Source organism: Dryobates pubescens, chromosome 6, assembly GCF_014839835.1.
Source record: "Dryobates pubescens isolate bDryPub1 chromosome 6, bDryPub1.pri, whole genome shotgun sequence".
Taxonomy (NCBI): Eukaryota; Metazoa; Chordata; class Aves; order Piciformes; family Picidae; genus Dryobates; species Dryobates pubescens.
In genome coordinates this window covers 7,692,829-7,714,215 of record NC_071617.1, presented here as the reverse complement: position 1 = coordinate 7,714,215, position 21,387 = coordinate 7,692,829, and positions in this window count along the sequence as shown.

The window sequence follows — 21,387 nt, the reverse complement described above, 5'->3', positions numbered from 1 at the left end:
GAGGCAAACAGGATAAGGCTTCAGGCCCAGATGCAGGCTGGCTTTGCATTTGGAGTAGTGAAAATACAACAGATTCATTTGTCTCCCCATGGGCAAATCCAAAGGAATTTTTCAGTCCTTTCTTCTGTGTCTCCTGCATGCCTCTGTTCCAAACCCCACAAGTGCTGGGGTGCTTAGGTATCCAACTTTCACCACCATGCGAAACAGCGAGGCCAAAACCGGAAGGCTGTTGTTGTGGGAACTACTGGTACTTTATGTTCCTGAAACTCTTCAGAGCAGTGTGGTCAAGAAAGTTCTGCTTTGGTGACATCAAAGTCCACCCAGATCCTGTAGTTCCTGAATTTTTCACTGGATATTTTTGGGTGGTGTGGCCTGCAGGAAGCTATGGCTGGATGGAGTTTCCAACAGTGTTTGCAACGCTCCAGAAGAGACAAATTTGCATGAAAGCATCACTTCCATGCTGAGCTGAGAGTAGTGTCACATAACCAAACCGTGCTGGACTGATGAAAGTGTGTTCTGATGATGTAATCCCAGCTAGGTTAGGTAACACTGGAGGGTGGCATTGCCGTGGAGGCATAGATTTTGCAATCCTCCCTTTTCTAGCTTACTCATGCACTTTAAGTTAAATGCAGCTGATCTTGTCCTTTTATTTCCAGTAAAGTCCATCTCTCTGTTTCTGCATTCTGCTTACAATTGCACCTTACACTCCAGCCAGTGGTGGGTTTCTTCATGGTGTGAAGGAAGTCGACAAACCTTTACTGGCTTTAGCCATCTAAAAAGTACCTCTGTTAACAGGCAAACAAACAGAACAAGAGGACACAGTCTCAAGCTGCACCAGGGGAGGTTTAGGCTGAATGTTAGGAAGAAGTTCTTCACAGAAAGAGAGACTGGCCATTGGAATGTGCTGCCCAGGGAGGTGGTGGAGTCACCATCACTGGAGGTGTTTAAGAAGAGACTGGATGGGGTGCTTGGTGCCATGGTTTAGTTGATTAGATGGTGTTGGGTGATAGGTTGGACTTGATGATCTCAAAGGTCTTTTCCAACCTGTTTAATTCTATTCTATTCTAACACCAGCTGTTCAGTGTGACTGCTCTAGTGCCCCACACTCTTTCTCCCAAATGCCTGATCAGCATTTCAGCAATGTAGACATTAAGCCTTTTTTATTTATAAAAAACAAACCAACACATCAGTTCAAAGTCTCTGACCAAAATTCCCTTCAGCTTCTGCTTCCCACTCTTCTGCCATCATTCTTTCAGCATCTCTCCAGCCATCACAGAGGTGATTCTGCTACTTTACGCTGCTCTGGTGAGACCTCACCTGGAGTACTGTGTACAGGTCTGGAACCCTCAACATAGGAAGGACATAGACCTGATGGATACAGTCTAGAGGAGGCCACAAAAATGATCAGGGGGTTGGAGCACCTCTGCTATGCGGATAGGCTGAGGGAACTGGGGTTGTTCAGCCTGGAGAAGGGGAGGCTCTGGGGTGACCTAAGAGCAGCCTTCCAGTACCTCAAGGGCATCTACAGGAAGGATGGAGAGAGACTGTTTACAAAAGCCTGCAGTGACAGAACAAGGGGCAGTGGCTTCTAACTAGATAAGGGCAGATTTAGACTGGATGTAGGAACAAGTTCTTCACTATGAGGGTGATGGAACACTGGAACAGGTTGCCCAGGGAGGTGGTTGAGGTCCCTTCCCTGGAGATATTCAAGGTGAGGCTCAACAAGGCCCTGGGCAGCCTGATCTAGCTGGGCATGTCCCCCTGCTGACTGGGGGGAGGTTGGACTGGATGACCTTTGGAAGTCCCTTCCAGCCTGGACCATTCTATGTTTCTATTCTATGATTCATCCGGAGAAGAAGGCTGAAAGAACACAGCAGCAGACAACGACCTACCCCATAATTTCATCATCTGTGGCAAATAAGCCAGGCAGTAGAATGCCATGGGAAAGGACAAGCTCTGCTGTGTTTTTAATTCTCTGCACACCTTCAAAACACAAGTCAAAGCTACAAATGGTTATACTGTATAGCAGAACCAAATGCGTGACCGAGGTTGCAAACAGATTCTATTGTTCGCATGTGGCTACCGTGTAACTTAAAGTGCCTGACCATTTATTTCCCCAGAGCAGTTACATCAATACCCCAGAAGGCATTGGGTATTTTGCAGTTGGCTTTTTTGTTTTCACTCCTTTTTTTTTTTTTTCTCTCTCCAGAACTATGTTGCAATATAGTTTCTAGCACAGAAATTTATCAAGTATTTACAGTGGGTTGAAAGTTCAAAGGGGGCAAGATAGGAATTCAGATTAACTGGAAACCTAAACAAATGTAAAGGAAAACGAGGATCAGGTTCCAAAAGTCTCCTAGTCGACACGGCAGGCCTAACAAATGTTCTTGATTTGTGTTGGTTGTTAAAGAAGTGTAAATTTCATGATGAATTGATGTAGCTCCCGGGATGAATAAAATCAATAACGTAGTAACACTGAGTTAAAACCGAGCTGACGTTGATTGAGAATGAGCACATAGAATTTGAGGTCTTCCCATGCACAAGAAGATATTAGTAAATCAGAGCCAGATTGCCAATTAAACCCTTGTTATTTCAGGGCAGGCTAGAATAAAATAACGTATGATGAAGAGAGCAGGCTGAGGGCAGAGCTATTGAGGTGGAAACTGAGTGTTCACCAAGCCTGAATGGGAGCATGTGGAAACAGTAATGTCCTCAGAAGGCTCGCAGAACCCAACCAGCTTGTAATGTCTTTTCCATTGGTTATTTCTACAATGGCAAAGCCACTGGGGTTAAGTTAGAAACAAAACCCCTTTACTCCAAGGAATAGGGCCTCAGTTCACAAATTAGCTTTTGCAATTTGTCTCTGATTTAGACATTTTATTGCATCCTCTTAGCCTGTGGTGAAACGGGTTGATGAACAGACCCGCTCCGGCTCCTGATCTGTGTCCCTGGGCATGTTCAGTGGCCTTGCTGCTTGTATTTTACCCCAGTCAGGGCAAAAAAAGTCAACACCGAGTGACCTCCAGCCTGCTCTGGATACTGTGCTGAGGGCTAACAGGGGGAATTTTTGTTTACACTAATTTACACTTCAAATCCTGAGTGAGGGTTAAAGATCCAGGAGTTATGAGAACATTAAAGGGAAAATAAACGTCATGGCTGCAACAGAATAAGCAAATGAAACCTGATTCTTATGCCCTGCTCACTGCCTCTCTTTCCCCTTTCCCATTAGGACCCTCTGGTTTCTGGTACAATTTGCCCCTGTACTCAGCACTGGTTAGGCCATACCTTGAGTACTGTGTACAGTTCTGGGCTCCTAAGTTTAGGAAAGATGTTGACTTGCTGGAACATGTCCAGAGAAGGGCAACAAAGCTGGGGAGGGGTTTGGAGCACAGCCCTGTGAGGAGAGGCTGAGGGAGCTGGGGTTGCTTAGCCTGGAGAACAGGAGGCTCAGGGGAGACCTTATTGCTGTCTACAACTACCTGAAGAGAGGTTGTAGCCAGGTGGGGGCTGGTCTCTTCTCCCAGGCAACCAGCACCAGAACAAGAGGACACAGTCTCAAGCTGCACCAGGGGAGGGTTAGGCTGGATATTAGGAAAAAGTTCTTCACAGAAAGAGTGATTGGCCATTGGAATGTGCTGCCCAGGGAGGTGGTGGAGTCACCATCCCTGGAGGTGTTTAGGAAGAGACTGGATGGGGTGCTTGGTGCCATGGTTTAGTTGATTAGACAGTATTAGATGACAGGTTGGACTTGATCTCAAAGGTCTCATCCAACCTAGTTAGTTCTATTCTAATTTCTCCCTCAGCAGATGTGATATTTTAGTTGCTTTTAGTTTTCTGGAAACTTAATGTAATTGTGATGCTACTAAAGTCCTTACACTTCTGCCATACTTAGCTGGAGTTGGGCACCAGCATCAGAAGTCACCGAGAGGAATGAAGAGGCACAGAGCATGAATGGTAAGCTAGGTTTCAAACAACATTCCCTTTATTATGATAAATGCAGTAGATTTGTTTTGAAGCAGGGAAGGGAGAATGACTGTGGAAGCTCAGGGTGCTGCCAGGTCTCAGCACTTTTCTTTCATAAGAGTACACGTTGGGGGGACTGCAGGAGCAGTGCAACAACAGGAGTGACTTGCCCACAGGTATGCAGAAGAACATCAGAGCACCGGCCCTTAGGTTCCTCACTTCCAGCCCTCCACCTTGAGAAAACACAAACAAAATTACCTCTTTTCCTACAGCTTTGAGAGTTACAAATGAGCTGGATGACTCCTCTGATACAACGTTTAGACATCTGTTCAGAGACATCACAGCCTCACCTTCTGAAGAAACTCTCTCCTGGGCGAAGAACCATCGCTGCCACGATGGGCAATTCCTTTGTGCCTGGGGTCTGCATCAGCCTCAGACTCTCCATGATGTCTGTGTTGGGATCCATGCTGCACACACCACTGGTGATGAATAATTATTCATTCCAACTCTTCAGACTGACTCCCATGCACATACACTCCAAGACAGAATAGAATAAACCAGGTTGGAAGAGACCTTCAAGATCGTGTCCAACCTATCATCCAACACTACCTAATCAACTAAACCATGCAACCAAGCACCCTATCAAGTCTCCTCCTGAACACCCCCAGCGATGGTGACCCCACCACCTCCTCAGGCAGCCCATTCCAAAGGGCAATCACTCTCTCTGTGTAAAACTTCCTCCTAACCTCCAGCCTAAACCTCCCCTGGTGCAGCCCGAGACTGTGTCCTCTTGTTGTGGTACTGGTTGCCTGGGATGTAGTGGACTGGAAGATTTCCTAGGATGACTGCATGACCTCGCTTCCACTTGTTCCCCTGCAGGTCACTAGCAGAAAGGGCAGATGTACCCTTCGAGCTCCCCAGGGTTTCCTGTCAGATACCAGTGTCTTCTAAGAGCAGTTCACTGCTGTGCTTTAACTATAGAAGCTGATATCACAGTATCACAATATATTAGAGGTTGGAAGGGACCTCAAGAGACCATGCAGTCCAACCCCCCTGCCAAAGCAGGGCCACTTAGGGTAGTCTGAACAGGAATGCATCCAGGTGGGTGTTGAAAGTCTCCAGAGAAGGAGACTCCCCAACCTCTGGGCAGTCTGTTCCAGGGCTCTGTCACCCTCACTCTAAAGAAGTTTCTCCTCATGCTGAGGTGAAATCTATGTTCAAGTTTGAACCTGTTATTTCTTGTCTTATTGCTGTGCACTACCAAAAAGCGCTTGGCCCCCTCCACTTGACACCCACTCCTCAGACATCTATAGACATTGATCAGATCCCTTCTCAGTTTTCTCAAGACTAAAAGCCTCAGAGATCTCAGTATCTCTTCACAGGGGAGATGCTCAAGTCCCCTAATCATCCTCATGGCTCTCTGTTGGATTCTCTCCAGGAGATCCGTCTCTTGAACTGGGGAGCCGCAAAGTGGACACAGTATTCCAGGTGTGGTCTCACCAGGGCAAAGTAGAAAGGTAGAAGAACTTCCCTAGACCTGCTGGACACTTTCTTGATGCACCCCAGAATACCATTGGCTCTCTTGGCCACAAGGGCACATTGTTGTTCCATGAAGAACTTGCTGTCCACCAGCAGTCCAAGGTCTTTCTCCACAGAGCTGCTTTCCAGCAGGGCAGCCCCTAACCTATACTGGTGCCTGCTGTCATTCCTCCCCAGATGCAGGACCCTGCACTTGCCCTTATTGGACTTCATGAGGTTTGCTTGCACACAGCTCTGCAGTCTGTCTAGATCTTGTTGGATGGCTGCACAGCCTGACAGGTGTCAGCCAACACCCCCCGCTGCCCCAGTTTTGTATCATCAGCTAACTTGCTTTCAATCACCTCATCCAGGTAGATGATAAACATATTGAGCAAAACTGGACCCAGTACCAATCTCTGGGGAACACCACTGTCCACAGGCCACCATGTTGACTCTGTGCCACTGATGAATGCCATCTGAACTCTGTTATTGAGCCAGTTTTCAACCTCACCGACCAGCCATCTATGCCACATCTCCTGAGCTTTTCTATGAGGATGTTATAGGAGACAGTATCAAAAGCTTTACTGAAGTCAAGTTATATGACATCCACTGCTCTTCCCTCATCATTTCATCACAATTTCATAGAAGGCTATCAGATCAGTCAAACAGGATCTCCCCTTGGTAAATTCATGTTGGCTACTCCTGATGACCTCCTTGTCTTCCATATGGTTAGAGATGGCCTCCAGGATGAGCTGCTTCATCATCTTTCCAGGGATGAAGGATACAAAATGAGGGAGGGAAGATGTCAGACAAATGCCCTATTCTAAGGATACCACTTTGGGATCAAGAGAAGCACATTATCCACAAGTTTGTGTGAATGAAGTGGGGCTATCTGGCAGCTTAGTAACTCATTCTGCTCTTTTTCCTTCAACTGAAACACCAAACTCATTCATTATAGTTGGCTTCAGGGCTCTTGGGAGCTACCCTGAAAGCTCTCCATCTTCAACATAGACAGCTAATCTGGACAAATAATTTCAAACAGTTTAAAAACCAGTTTGACCCTGCAGGTAAAATAACCAAAGGTTAAAAGGACATCTTGGTGTGCCTCTGTAGGGAATACCAATTGAGCTGTTTATTCCTTCTCTCTGGAGCCTGTGCAAGGTTCAAATTCAGTTTATAAGCTTATCACAAAGATTCATTTTATAGAGTACCTTAAACAAACTCCCACTCAGTCTGATCAAAGCTCTTCCTGCATGAAGCAGCTGAGCTACAATCGGTTCCCTTGTTCAGCCAGCCAAGTCAATGCTCTTCATCAGGATAAAAACATGAGAATTCAAATCCTGGGCTTTAATAAAATGGGTTTGATCAGCTTCCAAGGAGATGGCAAAGGTCTGTGCAAAGAAACATTCCTGCTTGCTCCTAGAAAAATTCATGAGTCCTGTAAAGTGCTAGGCTCCAAGAGGACCCTGTGGTCTGACCTCATTATCCTGGGACATGGGTGCACTCCCTCACCCTTCACTCTAACCCATCTCCAGCCTGAACTCTTTGAGTTTCTTACCCTCTAAAACTCACTTATATCAACTCCTTCCACTGGATAATGATCAAGCCCCAGGGCTTTGCCAGAGATCAAAGTATGATTGCTTCAGTTGTCTGTTTCAAAATCTACTGCTGCTTTAGATGCTGTTTTAGCTTACTCAGATAAAGCCACCTCATGCTGAGAGGCAAGCCCACAGCACTTGTGGATTAGATGAGGGCAATGTTTAGGAAGGGAAATGCACAGCACAGCACCCAGTCTGCTTTTCTGGGTGCTCACTCAGTTGCTTAAGGGAGACAGTACATACTCCCAAGAGCACTGCATGGACATAGCTGTCCACAACAGCCACTAGCTGGTAGCACTCACACAACTCTTTTTCCAGCACAGGCACTTGGATGACAGCCTCTGCTCAGTGGTAATGCCACATAGACTCAGATAAGTCTCACAGAGAAGCACATCTGACTGGAAACTAAGGCCCTGTTTTGAACTTACTGAACACGAAGTTGATTCTTCCAATGGTAGAAAATAAGTTCCCTGAAGCCCACACCTCCTACAAAACTGACAGCAAGAAAAGCCACAAAGCCACGTTGTAGGTTGTCTGTTCCAGGACACAGCAGGAAATCAGTTCTATTGCCCAAGGCTTCAGGGTGATTTGAGACTGTCAAACACCTGGATCTCCCTGAGTTACAATTGGAAGAATTAGGACAACACTGTCTTGCAATTAGGTCCCAAATATGCTCCAAATCTTCCTGATGTTTCTGTGCTACAAATAATCTTATTTCAAAAATCTTCAAGCACCAACTTCCAGAAACCATTTTCCTACCCAAAAGGTGGCTCAGGTATATTTGTGGATGAAAAACCTGGACAGGAGCTGACAATGTGTGCTCACAGCCCAGAAGGCAAGCCATGCCCTGGGCTGCATCGAAAGTCGTGATCAGCAGGCTGAGGGAAGTGATTCTCTGCCCCTTTTATTCCACTCTGGTGAGACTTCATCTGGGCTTCAAGGAGAATTTGTTGTAGACTTTCAGTACTTAAAAGGGACTTAGAAGTTAGATGGGACAAACTTTTTAGCAGGGATAGTATGAAAGGACAAGGAATAATGGCATTAAGTGGAAAGAGGAAAGATTTAGATCAGATGCAAGGAAGAAATTTTTCAGACTAAGGGTGGTGAAACACTGAAATGGGCTGCCCAGAGGGGTGGCAGAAGCCCCATTCCTGGAAACAGGAATGCCTGGGTCTAACCTGGTCTCTTCCCCTCTTTTAGAAGAGCAAAGTGCCTGCTCTCAGCCACTGCTCCTTTGCTGCTGTGGCTTTCACACAGAATAGATTCATGAATTGGGTTGGAAAGGACCTTCAAGATCACAGAATCACCAAGGTTGGAAGAGACCTCAAAGATCATCAAGCCCAACCTGTCACCACAGACCTCATGACTAGCCCATGGCACCAAGTGCCAAGCAACCTGATCTAGTTGGAGGTGTTTCCTGCTTCTTGCAGTGAGTTCTTTAAAGGTTCCTTCCCATACAATCTACTTTATGATTCTGTGTGACACTGCATGGCTGAAATCCAAGGAACATTCATGGCACAGAGTGCAAGAACCAGTAGTGAACATGAGGTTGTTACAAAACTAAAACTGTTCCTTGGGATAGCTCTGAAATTCAAACATTGAGGGTCAGAAAACCATGTGAATTGAATTGTTTCAGATAATCAGTAACAAGTCAGCAAGGTCATTTTAGAGTCATGTGCTGGGAAAAAGAACAGGAACTAAGGAAGATGAGCTTCTGTATTCATGATGTCCTTACCAACAAGACCTATGCACACTTGCTAGTCATCAAACATTTCAATGTGGATACCCACCAATACTTGGCAGAAGGAGCCTCTTCCCCACCCCCACACCCCCCCCATCTTGGAACTATGCTTGAAACTGAGCATAGCCTGTAGGCATCAACCCTGTTGGACACATCACTACCCCAAGGAGTTTAATCAGCAAAGCCATAATCTCTCCAAGATAATTTGGAGAGATTCCTCTCTTCCAAAGAGACATTGGGAGGCAGAAGGGTTGCATCCACACACTGGTGGGTACAGGGAACTGAAGTCATAGGAGGGTGGAGTGGTGAGGAAGGAAGCACTTCACAGAAACTTTTAATTTCCGTTTATTTATATTTTGATGGCCTCTGCAGAGAGATTTGACCATTTTAAAGAACTTCATGTAAAAGACAGGGAAAATAGCTGACCCACCCTACCAGTTTATCATGCACTCTATCGATACAGGCAAGTAGAATAGAATAAAGCAGGTTGGAAGAGACCTTCAAGATCATCGTGTCCAACCTATCATCCAACACCACCTAATCAACTAAACCATGCAACCAAGCACCCTATCAAGTCTCCTCCTGAACACCTCCAGTGATGGTGACTCCACCACCTCCTCAGGCAGCCCATTCCAATGGGCAATCACTCTCTGTGTAAAACTTCCTCCTAACCTCCAGCCTAAACCTCCCCTGGTGCAGCCTGAGACTGTGTCCTCTTGTTCTGGTACTGGTTGCCTGGGAGAAGAGACCAACCTCTCTCAACCAAGTAGAGCAACTCCTTCAAAGCCTGAACAACTGACCCCCACCCCATTGACAAAATGAAAGCAGGAAGCAGCTGAAGCAGTTGGTGATTCCACACTTTTGAAAACTGGAGCAGCTCCTTGGTTTCCTAATGACAGCTTTCTGATTAAATCTTGGCACCCACTTGTTAAAACACTTATCTATAATGCCCCAGCAATATCACAAGAGTAATCTCTAGCGTCAGGAATTACATAGATGGTGTATTTTTGGTCCCGATATCACTATCACTTTCATAAAACCACATTCCTGTGGTTGTTTCCAGATCCTCAACACAGTGGGTGAAGATGAGGAGATACACATGAAAGTACAAAAAAAATCTCAAGACCATCTCTCCCCAGGCTGCTGGGGAGGTAGCCTGCTGGCAACCCCTCCTCTCTAGCTACTGTCACACAATGGCTGTAAATCTACACAATCCCAAGTGCTGCAGCCAGGGCTTTCTTATAGGAAGGATGCAATCCACAGGGAAAAGTAAGCAAATTACTACTTAAAGAAATACAAATGAAGCTGTTACCTCTCATTTTTGCCTTGTTAAGTGCCCATCAAGCTTATCATCCTCCTGTCTTATCACCACATGGTGACAGGCAATGCAGATTTTTCCTTCTGCAAGCCTGATCACCTTATCCCTGATCTCACAGCCCTGAGCAGGTGTAACCACCCACCCTGGCACCCACACAGCCCACTGCCATCTTGGTGCTTCTGCCCAGCTTCTTGTTTCCTAACAGAAGGATATTTGTGCTCAGTTATAACTGCCACTGAACTACTGAGCCATGATATTGAACCACTGACAGATACAGGGCAGGAGTTCAGTCAGTTGATTTCTAGGAACAGTACATCTTTCCTGGGCTGCTGAACTGCCTTGTTCTGAAGTGCTTCTGAATTAGGGATTTGAAGAATCCATTTGTTATTGTACTCCCTAAGCAAGAGGCATCCTGAGTCTGGGTAATGAGATCTCCTCATTCAAATTCCTCAAATGAAAACTAAATGCACTGGTCTTGCAGCTCTTTGTAAGATATAGAATAAACCAGGTTGGAAGAGACCTTCAAGATAGTGTCCAACCCATCAACCAATCCAACCCACCTAAACAACTAAACCATGGCACCAAGCACCCCATCAAGTCTCCTCCTGAACACCTCCAGTGATGGTGACTCCACCACCTCCCTGGGCAGCACATTCCAATGGGCAATCACTCTCTCTTTATAGAGGAGAGTGATCCAGCCTAAACCTCCCCTAGCACAGCCTGAGACTGTGCCCTCTTGTTCTGGTGCTGGTTGCCTGGGAGAAGAGACCAGCCCCCACCTGGCTACAACCTCCCTTCAGGTAGTTGTAGAGAGCAATAAGGTCACCCCTGAGTCTCCTCCAGGCTAAGCAACCCCAGCTCTCTCAGCCTCTCCTCACAGGACTTGTGTTCCAAGCCCCTCACCAACTTTGTTGCCCTTCTCCGGACTCGTTCCAGCAAGTCAACCTCCTTCCTAAACTGAGGGGCCCAGAACTGGACACAGGACTCAAGGTGTGGCCTAACCAGTGCTGAGTACAGGGGCAGAATGACCTCCCTGCTCCTGCTGGCCACACTGTTCCTGATCCAGGCCAGGATGCCACTGGCCTTCTTGGCCACCTGGGCACACTGCTGGCTCATGTTCAGCCTTCTGTCAACCAATACCCCCAGGGCCCTTTCTGCCTGGCCTCTCTCCAGCCACTCTGACCCCAGCCTGTAGCTCTGCACCGGGTTGTTGTGGCCAATGTGCAGAACCCGGCACTTGGATGTGTTCAATCTCATGCCCTTGGACTCTGCCTATCTGTCCAGCCTGTCAAGGTCCCTCTGCAGAGCCTCTCTACCCTCCAGCAGATCAACTCCTGCCCCCAGCTTGGTGTCGTCAGCAAATTTACTGCTGATGGACTCAATGCCCTCATTCAGATCATCAGTTACATATCTGAGCATCTAAAATATTGTTCACCTGCAGTATTCAGCAACAGAAAAAGATTATACAGAGTAGCTGCTGCATTGTCATGCAAGAAGGCAGCTGACAACCTGGTTCTCTTCACATAAAGCCTGCCAACACGACAGAGATGATAATTTTTGACAGACTGTTAAGTCATAGGCATGATATTTATTGCACTCTGTGTGAGTTAATGACAGGTTTGATCTTGCACCTTTGATAACAATATGAGAGTTGTCATATTTGAGAAGGAACAGAGTGAGGAGGGTATCATTTTTCATTTTTGTTTCAGTCAAGTGAAAGTATTCACACAGGACACCAACTGGAATGATTCAGCATAAAGCCTTCACTCTTTCTACCTCATGCTGGTCAGCAGTTGTTGACACAGTCAACTGCTGACCTAGATATCAAAAAGACAATGAGAAGTGTCCATGCTGAGTGATTTTATCTTTGTTTTACTACACTATTTCCTGCGTCTCCTCTAGCAGCCAGTGCTCATTGTTGTCTGAAGCAGGATACCAGACTTAAATGGTTTGGCCTAGCATAGACACCTCCATCTTCCTACAAATATGGAAGGTGCATTCCTTCTTCTGTCTAGCAGACTGGGTGAAGTGTCTGTGGGAATGCTAACCATTCTACAACTACCTGAAGGGAGACTGGAGCAAGGAAGGGGCTGTCCTCTCCTCCTTGACAAGAAGTGACAGGACTAGAAATGGTTACAAGCTGTGCCAAGGGAGGTTTAGGCTGGATATTAGGAAATACTACTTCACAGAAAGGATTATCAAACATTGCAACGGTCTGCCCAGGGCAGTGGTAGAGTCACCATCCCTGGGGGTGTTCAAGTGGTATGTGGACCTGGCAGTTAGTGTTTAGTGTTGGCACTTCAGTGCTGGGTCAAGTGATGGACTGGACAATCTTTGAAGTCTCTTCCAACCAGGTATAATCTGTGATTCTTTGCAGCCTCCACAAAATGATGTCTCTGTTTCCCACAGTTGCAGCAGTGTCTCCTGCTTTATGAACCCAGGCTTCTGGCACAACTGACTGAGCAGTCTTCAGCCTGAAAAGACAGAGGATCTAGGAAGGCAAAGTGGTGGAAAGGCAAAAAGGAGTCAAGGAGATGTGGTGGTTGCCTCACTCAAAGGCACAGCTGCAGGACTGCTGCCTACCCATGCTCTATCACCTGCAGGGCTGAGTATGGGCTCCCTTCCATCCTGAAAGAAGAATGAGCTCTCTAATGCATCACAGCTATGGGTTCCCACATGTAACAAAGACTGACAGCATCACTTCTGATTGCAGGCTGAGGAATTTGAACACAGCAGCTTCTAGGCAGGCCCAAGTAATTATGCAAGCAGTGAGGGTCACAAGACCTCTGATAAAAAAAAAGGAAAAGGAGGCACAGTGTGAGAATGTAAGGCTGAGATCCTAAGAAGAGATACAGGTTGTGTTTATAGAGCTAGGTAGGTAGCATGAAAGGTGATTCAAATGGTTTTTTGTGAGCTACATCCAGATAACTACACACTGGATAGAGTCTGCCAGATTTCTGTGCAGTTCCATTATGCTTTAGGGAATTGTCACACCCCTGGTGTTGTGCTGGAGAGGAAGAAGGTGACTTCCCCTCCAGGAGAAGCTTAGCTTGTCAAGCACCCCTATTTTCCCAACCAAAGGCTGCACCAGCCACTTTGCCAGGAATGGGAAAGCCACACCCCATGTGCAGAAAACAGAGGGGATTGCAACAAACATCACTTAAAAAAAATGTGCAGCTCATAGTGGCTGCAGGCCACAGCAGGCCATTTTCTGTCCTTCAATTAGTGATCTTTCAAGTGACTCACCAGTGAGCATTGCATCAAGGGACCTGCAATCTGCCAGGGCCCTATCGAAGTATTCATGGACAGGACTGGTAGCACCACTTTTTTTGAAGGTTGCCCAACTTCTCTTCTTAAGGTCCCATTTTCAGTTTACTCACAGCTCTGCCAACCCTTTATCAGTTCCAGCTCACATGTTTTAGGCTTAGTGCCTGCCTACAGCTCATTGCCTCTTTGTTGGGTTTGGTTGAGTTTGGAACAGCTATTTTGCTTTCTGCTTAACTAGTTCAGCTGTTTCCAGTAGAGGCTTATCAAGACAACAACAACAAAGTGTCTTTCTTCCTATAACTGCTGCCTGTGGCAGGGAACTGAAATTTTTCAGGCTGATGGTACCTCAGGTCATGAATCTGCCATCACAGTCCACTTCAAACGGATTCTTGGTGGTAATCAGATTGCATACAAGCAACTCTTTGTGTTTCAGCCCACAGGTGAAGCTGGTCCTTCCTTAAGCAGTTACCTCCAGCTGCACCAGCAACAGAGGAGCACCATACCTGCCTACAGCTCAGAAAGCTCAGCAACTAGGCTGGACAAAAAGGAGCCTAATAAAGAAAGCTGGAGAATCTGAGCCAAGTGCTGGGGCAGAAAAGAGCTTGGTTGCTTGGAATTTCACACAGAGACAGAGCCAGCTGGGACCCCCTTCAAACTGATCTCTGTTACCATAGAAATGTTAGGGTTGGAAGGGACCTCAAGGATCAGCCAGTTCTAACCCCCTGCCATGAATAGGGACACCTCACACTAGATCAGGTTTCCTGACCTTAAAAACCTCCAGGGATGGGGCTTCTACCACCTCCCTGGGCAGCCTGTTCCAGTGTATCACCACCCTCATGGGGAAGAGCTTCTTCCTGAGATCTAATCTGAACCTACCCATTTTTTCCCCACTCCCCTTAGTCCTATCATTACCTGACACCCTAAAAAGTCCCTCACCAGCTTTCTTATAGCACCTACTGCTTATTTGTGCAGCACTATGACAATATTACCATGAACAGCACTTCACCATCTCAGGAAAGGAGCCCTAAACTGCACAGGGTGCAGGCATTAGGCATGAGGAAGAATGCTTGAAGGCAAGAACCTACCATCAGTGCCCAGTTTGTGGCAATTCATTCCCTGTGAGCATGAAATCTGCTTGGATCAAACCCAAGTGAACAACCTGTGAACCTGTTGTTGCTACCTGCTTCTGTCATCAGTTCTCTTTTAGCCCAGAGAAATAAGCCATGCCAATTCCTACAAACCAATTTAGAAGAGGCTCTAACTAATTTCTGGAGGTTAATACATTCCATATGCTCCCAGTAGATACATAAGAATGATAGACAAGTGGCTGCTGCTCAAGACTTGTGAGGTTATGCCAGAAAGCCACTATCAATCAATCAATTAGCATTGATTAATTAGAGGGGAGATGAAGGACAACAAAGATACTGTAATCCTGCTTTCTGAACAATGGATCTGAGCTAAGCTCCAAGCATTCCAGAGCCACAGGCCCTTCAATGGAAGGGTGTCTGAAGCAGTATGAGAAACTGAGGTGGGAATAGCATCCTGGGGCAAGAGGAGATGTATCTTGGAGGAGGAAGAAAGGCTTTCTGCAGCTGTGTGAAGGCAACAGTAATATATGAGTACGGATGATAGAAGTTAGAGAGCTAAAGCTAGAGAAGGGGAGGGAGTAAAGCAAGGGAAATATACTTGGAGTGGCTATAACAGAGCCTGTCCACTTCCAGCTCCCCCACCAGAAGGGCTGAAACGGGATTAAAATAGCCAGGATTAGCTCTTCCAAACCCCCAGGCCAGTCCTATTTACTCTCTGATACATCAGAGGGGCTTTGCCACAGCCAGGCTATCCAAAGGGGATAAATCAAATACCAATTCATGAGTCCCCTGTTGGGGCACAGTCTGGTTCCCACAGCTGCATAAGGTGTAATGGGATGTAGCCTGGACAGGTATTTGGAGCACCAGAGGGCACCACACAGCAAGCAGCAGTTGTTAAATGGGTCCCTGGGGCTACAGAGCTAAAGGGGGAAGGAACTGGGGGGCTGAGCTGGAAAAGTAGTATCATAACAACAAGGGTGGTGATGTCCAAAAGCATACCTAATTTTTCATTTGCTCTTTGAACCAACTTAGTACAAATCTCGAGAAGCATGGCTTCTGGGATTTCCCTCTTTGCCCTGTCAAATCAAGAATCTACCTCCTCTGAACTGAGCATGTCCATACCACGCATACCCCAAACATGGCTTTGCAGAAAGTGTGAAGAAAAGGGCACCTTGAGAGCTACTTCACTTCACAAGCTTGGGGAAACTTGTGTTGTTGGTCTGTATGGTCAGCACTCATTTACAAGCCCAGAGAAGCAATGAAACTCTGGCTAAACCTTAAAGCCCTTGCACTGTCTCATACAGCCCCCTCAGCCTGCTGCCATCTGTACTCTCCCCGTGTCTGTCACTGAAGCCATCAGCCTCAGTCATTTTCCTGCCCTCTGTTAACAACCTCAGTGGTAGGAAGGCCCAGAGGTGCTCCCCATGACAAATCTCCACACCAATAGGATCATTTGAACACTGGGAAAAAAAGTCAGGCTTTTTCCCCTCTGTGTCCTTGTGCTCTGAAATTAGATTTCCTTAGATCTAGGGTAATTAATACGAGTCCTCTCCTCAAAAAAGGCACACCACTCAGCCTACAGACCTAACTCTTCAGCTGCATAACAGACAATTACCACAGCTTTCCTACACAGCCTGATCAAAACCCAGTCTCAGGGACTTAATGGACTGTTGAAGATAAGCAGCTGTGGCCAAAGCAGAATTCCAGCCTGGGAAAAACTTGAGGGAAGACAAAATACCCTACCTGGCATGATGATTTATGGATGTGTTCAGAGCAAGATTTTCAACTGCTCCCCGGCTACACAGCCATCTTCCTTTGACCCCTGTATATTAGATCCTGTAAGTCTCCCATGTAGCTTTTCTCACTCAACCTTTTAGTCAGGGTGCTACATTTTTTGCCTTGGGTTTTGTCACAGTAGCAGCTCAGAGCAGTAGAGCTTTCCCCTTGGCAAAGGCCTTTGAAGAGCCTTTCATGTGAATCAGTTACTTCAGCTCTGACAGCCCCTCATTTAAACTCACTTTCTGACTGCTCTGCTTGAGTTCCACAGCAAGCTGGGCCACCAAATGTGAAAGGATGTGGTCTACCAATCACACAATCAAGAAGGTTGGAAAAGACCTGGAGATTCAAAACACCTTGTTTGGGAAGGAAAACTACAAAAAAATGTGGATGTAGCTGAACAGGGGTAAGGACTAGCAAAACCTTGATGTGTCATCAAAATCATCTTCCTATTCATGAATGCACTTGCAACCTCTTGCAAGGTTATGATAAGAAGTCACTCACCAGTGCTAGAAGACAAAGCATTCTGGTTTTTTCCAAGCAGCAAGTTACAACATGCAAGTGAATGCTGTGTGCAGAACACACTTCACCTCCGTGTTCCCATCCAAAACTGTATTTAGCCTTGATAAATGGTGAACTATGTCCTACAGCTGTGCTACAAAGGCACAAGTAAGGTCATTCCAATTCTAGAGCACTGACTACAGAGACAAACAGACTAGGGCTGCATCTTGTGCCCTGTATTTCATGCAGCCCAGCCTGAGACTACTTCCCAAATGCCTTGTTTTCCTGGGGACATGGCAACTCTCAAGTTAAAGATCTGGCCAGCATATGTGTTTTCCCCTTCCTCTACCAAACATTATCTTGTTCCTTTAAACCCTGCTTAACCTTACTTTGGTTCCTGTTTCTCTGCAGAGCCCATACATCAACGAGAGAAGTGAAAGCAGCTATTTCTGTTTCTTTCCACTGCTCTCAACACTGCCTGGATGCCTGAAAGGGAACACGAGCCAGAGACTTGTCCAATAATCCGAGTGAGCCTCCAGTTCCTGCTCAAAACAAAAGGGATCCTTGAACTAGCCCTCTGGTGCAAGATTTCCAGCTCTCATCTAGTCATTTCATTTTTCTCTACCGCCAGCAATGCACTGGAGCTGAACACCAAGTTAGGGATTCGTGTATCATTAGCTATCTAAAAAACTCACATGGTCATCTAGGCCTCCTCAGCACACAGAGAGACAGGAAAAGCAGGGTTCTTCACACCCACTTCATACCTATTTGGGCTTGAACAAACTGTTCCCGGGAAGTGCCTCTTTGTCTCCAAAGGAAGGAAAGACTGCCGTGGGCTGGATGCTTTGCTTTCTAATGGAGGGGGTTAGGTGATAGGCATCAAAACCATCTTGAAGAACTGTTTGGGTGTTTTGCAGTCTGCATTTATATGTAGGCTCTCCCATTGCTGTTACTTCTAAAGCATCCAGAGGATTGTAAGGCGAATCCTCCAGTGACACCATGTCCCCATTGCTTTCTGGCTGGTTTTAGAATAGAATAAGCCAGGGTGGAAGAGACCTTCGAGATCATCACATCCAACCCGTCATGCTACCCACCCAATCAACTAAACCATGTAACCAAGCACCCCATCCAGTCTCCTCCTAAACACCTTCAATGATGGTGACTCCACCACCTCCCTAGGCAGCCTTTTTGTTCTCAAGTTAATTCCATTCAACAAGGAACCCAATTCTAGTGTGAGGTGTCCCTGCCCATGGCAGGGGGATTGGAACTAGATGATCCTTGTGGTCCTTTCCAACCCTGACTGATTCTATGATTCTAATTCTAGAAGTCCAAAGATGATGGGCTATATGGAGCTAAAAAGGGGGAAGGTTACAATTCCCACCCTCTTAATGGTGTCTGAAAAATGCCCCAAAGATGCCCTTAATCTCTATGAGCAGCGTAAATGACGACTCCTGACTTCCTAATTGAGTTCTGTGTACAGTTAAATGCTCTGATGCATAATATGCAAATGCCAATTACAGCTTCTTCTGCACTTTACTCCCACATGAAGTGCCTGGTGTCAGCCATGAGTTCTGCCTGGGCCTTTCCTCCAGTGAAGGCATGTAGAGGGTATGTCTCTTCTAGAGAAGCTAGATACTTTCCTGACTGGAATTCACCTCTGAGTTGAAAGATCTAGGAGGGATGGCAGGAGCACACAGTCTTTCTGCAAATTCAGAAAACCTCCTAAAGATACAAAAAAGAGCCAATTTATACTGTGAGGAAGTCAGAATGGAAATACTTTTTCTTCTGCACAACTTTCAATGAAAAGTCTTCTTCACCTCTGCCTTTTTTGTCTCCATTACATCACACCTTTGAAGGCAAAGACCCAGCAGATGGTAGCAAGAGACCAGTTGGGTTTTTTTGTTACAATTGAAATAGAGGGCACCTTGAAGTATGCTCATAACTGCTGAGTTATCACACAGAATCACAGAACATTAGAGGTTGGAGGGGACCTCAAGAGATAGAGTCCAATCACCCTGCCAAAGCAAAAATCACTGAGGGTAGTCTGCACCCAGGTGGGTTTGAATGTCTCCAGAGAAGGAGACTCCATCACCCTCACTATAAAGAAGTTCCTCCTCATGTTGAGGTGAAATCTTCCACATTCAAGCTTGTACCTGCTGTTTCTTGTCTTATTACTGTGCACCACCAAAAAGAGATTGGCCTCATCCACTTGACATCCACCCCTCCGATATTGATAGACATTGATAAGATCCCCCTCAGTCTTCTCAAGACTAAACAGCCACAGGACACTCAGTCTCTCTTCATAGGGGAGATGCTCAAGTCCCTTAATCATCTTCATGGCTCTCTGTTGGATTCTCACCAGCAGGTCTCTGTCTCTCTTGACCTGGGTAGCCCAAAACTGTACACACTATTCCAGGTGTGGTCTCACCAGGGTAGAGCAGAGGGGAGGAAGAACCTCCCTAGACCTGCTGAACACACTTTCCTTGATGCACCCCAGGATCCCATTGGCTCTCTTGGCCACAAGGGCACATTGTTGTTCCATGAAGAACTTGCTGTCCACTAAGACTCCAAGGTCTTTCTCCATGGAGCTGCTTTCCAACAGGACAGCCCCTAACCTATACTGGTGCCTGCTGTTATTCCTCCCCAGATACAGGACCCTGAACTTGTCCTTATTGAACTTCATGAGGTTTGAGTTGTGTGGAGATGGCTTCCTAATGGAAAATTTTGCCTCCCTTACAAACAAACACACACAAAGGTAGTACATGGCAAGATAAAAGGCAGCTTGCTCCTTTGAAAGCTCACATAATAATTTAACATTGGTAAGACAACTTGTCTTGAAGTTATGAATTTACTTTGGTGTTTCTACTACCTACACTTCAGATAAAAACTAACTTTTGCTGAGCAATAGGAGTGAAACAGCCAAACCCTTTCACCAAGTCAGTGGTATTTTAAGTGGTTCTTACACCAGTAATTTTTAGTCACTCTTGAATTTCATCTATTTCATTTCTTATGTCACTAAACAGAAGACCTTATTCTCAAGATAAGGTAGCTTCAAATCCATAATCCATCAGAGCTACCAGATTAGCTTTTGATTGCATTGTACAGTAAACAAATAAATATGCCCTTAAAGAGGCTGACTTGGTCTGGTGGAAGGTGTCCCTGCCCATGGCAAGGGGGTTAAAATTAGATCCTAGAATCACCAGAGTTGGAAGTGGCCTCTATAGGTCATTTAGCTTAACCCTCCTCCCTCCCCCACCACCACCAGCCTTCATCTTCCCCAAGCAGCTCCTGCTCCCTCTCCACCCCCCTGCACCCTGCCTAAACAGCTCCTGCTCCACCACCACCATTTTTGCACCCATCCCAGAGCCAGGGGCAAGACCTTCCACCAGCCAAGATACCACACAGAGGAGCTCAGCCCCAGTAAGGAGCCCCAGCCAGCACCCGTGGATGATATTGGAGTAGTCATCAATCCTGGTCCTAATAACCGGGGGGCCACCAGGCCCCCCGGCCTTTGTTGTCACCACCACCATCACCCAGTGATGTGCACCATGGGTACTCACCAGTGATGAGAGGAGGATCCTCCAGCCCAGATGGGCTCAGCTTGGGGCTTCTGCCTTTCCTGGAGGGGATTAAATAGGGGAATGGGTGGGGAGGGCAAAGTGGCCACACATGGGGTGGGAGGAGACTCCACCAGAGCCCAGGTGCTCTGAGATTTGAGGGGAAAATGAGGTAGGGGTCGTGGGGGAAAGGGGCAGATACAGTGGGAAAGGGGAGGTGGTGGTGGTGGTGGAAGAAGAGGATTTTAGAATAACTTTGTTTTCCACAAGACTTTCACAATGCACAACTGCAGCTCATGGTTTGCTTTGCCGACATACAAAGATGATCCAGGACTTTCTGTACTGAACTTTTAGCAAATGTTCCTGGCCTGGGCAGTGCCATTTGGGGCACATCTCCTCTTTTCACAGCTTGTATGAAGTTTCAAGTCATCAGGCACTTGGTGCTCACTGCCAGTTACTTAAAGCCATCACCCTTCCACTGTGACGTGAAGGATGATTATGGTAACCCTGTACAAGACCAATTTTGTCTGCCTATAATTTATGTTTTTTAATGGTATACAATTTCCATGATGTTTTGACAGACCTGAATATTTGACAGACAGAAATGTGGTTGCTAAGCTACCAAATGTATTTATTTTAGACTTTGTATAATGTTATTTTGAGGCAGAACAAGTTTTCTGTTTCAGACATCACAGTGAAAACTGAATATGCAATAATTGCCATAAATGAGGCAACTAGCTCCTACATCCTCTGCAACCTGGATGACATCCTTCTGTGTCATCAAAATTAAAGTCACTTGCAGAGAACACATTGCTTACTACCTTATCTCAGACACCTGAGCTCACACATGCCAGAGAAGAAGGCCAAAGTCCTCTAAACCCATCACATCTCTCTCTCTGCAAAGAAATGGACAACAATGATTTTAACTTTACTTCCTTCTCACAAACTACTGGCACTGGGACAGACTTGTGATTTTATCCCTAAACAGGGTGTTCCTTAGGCTCTTTGCCAGTTTAATTGGCTTATTCATATCCTTCCCTTCCAGATTACCTCAGGGTGA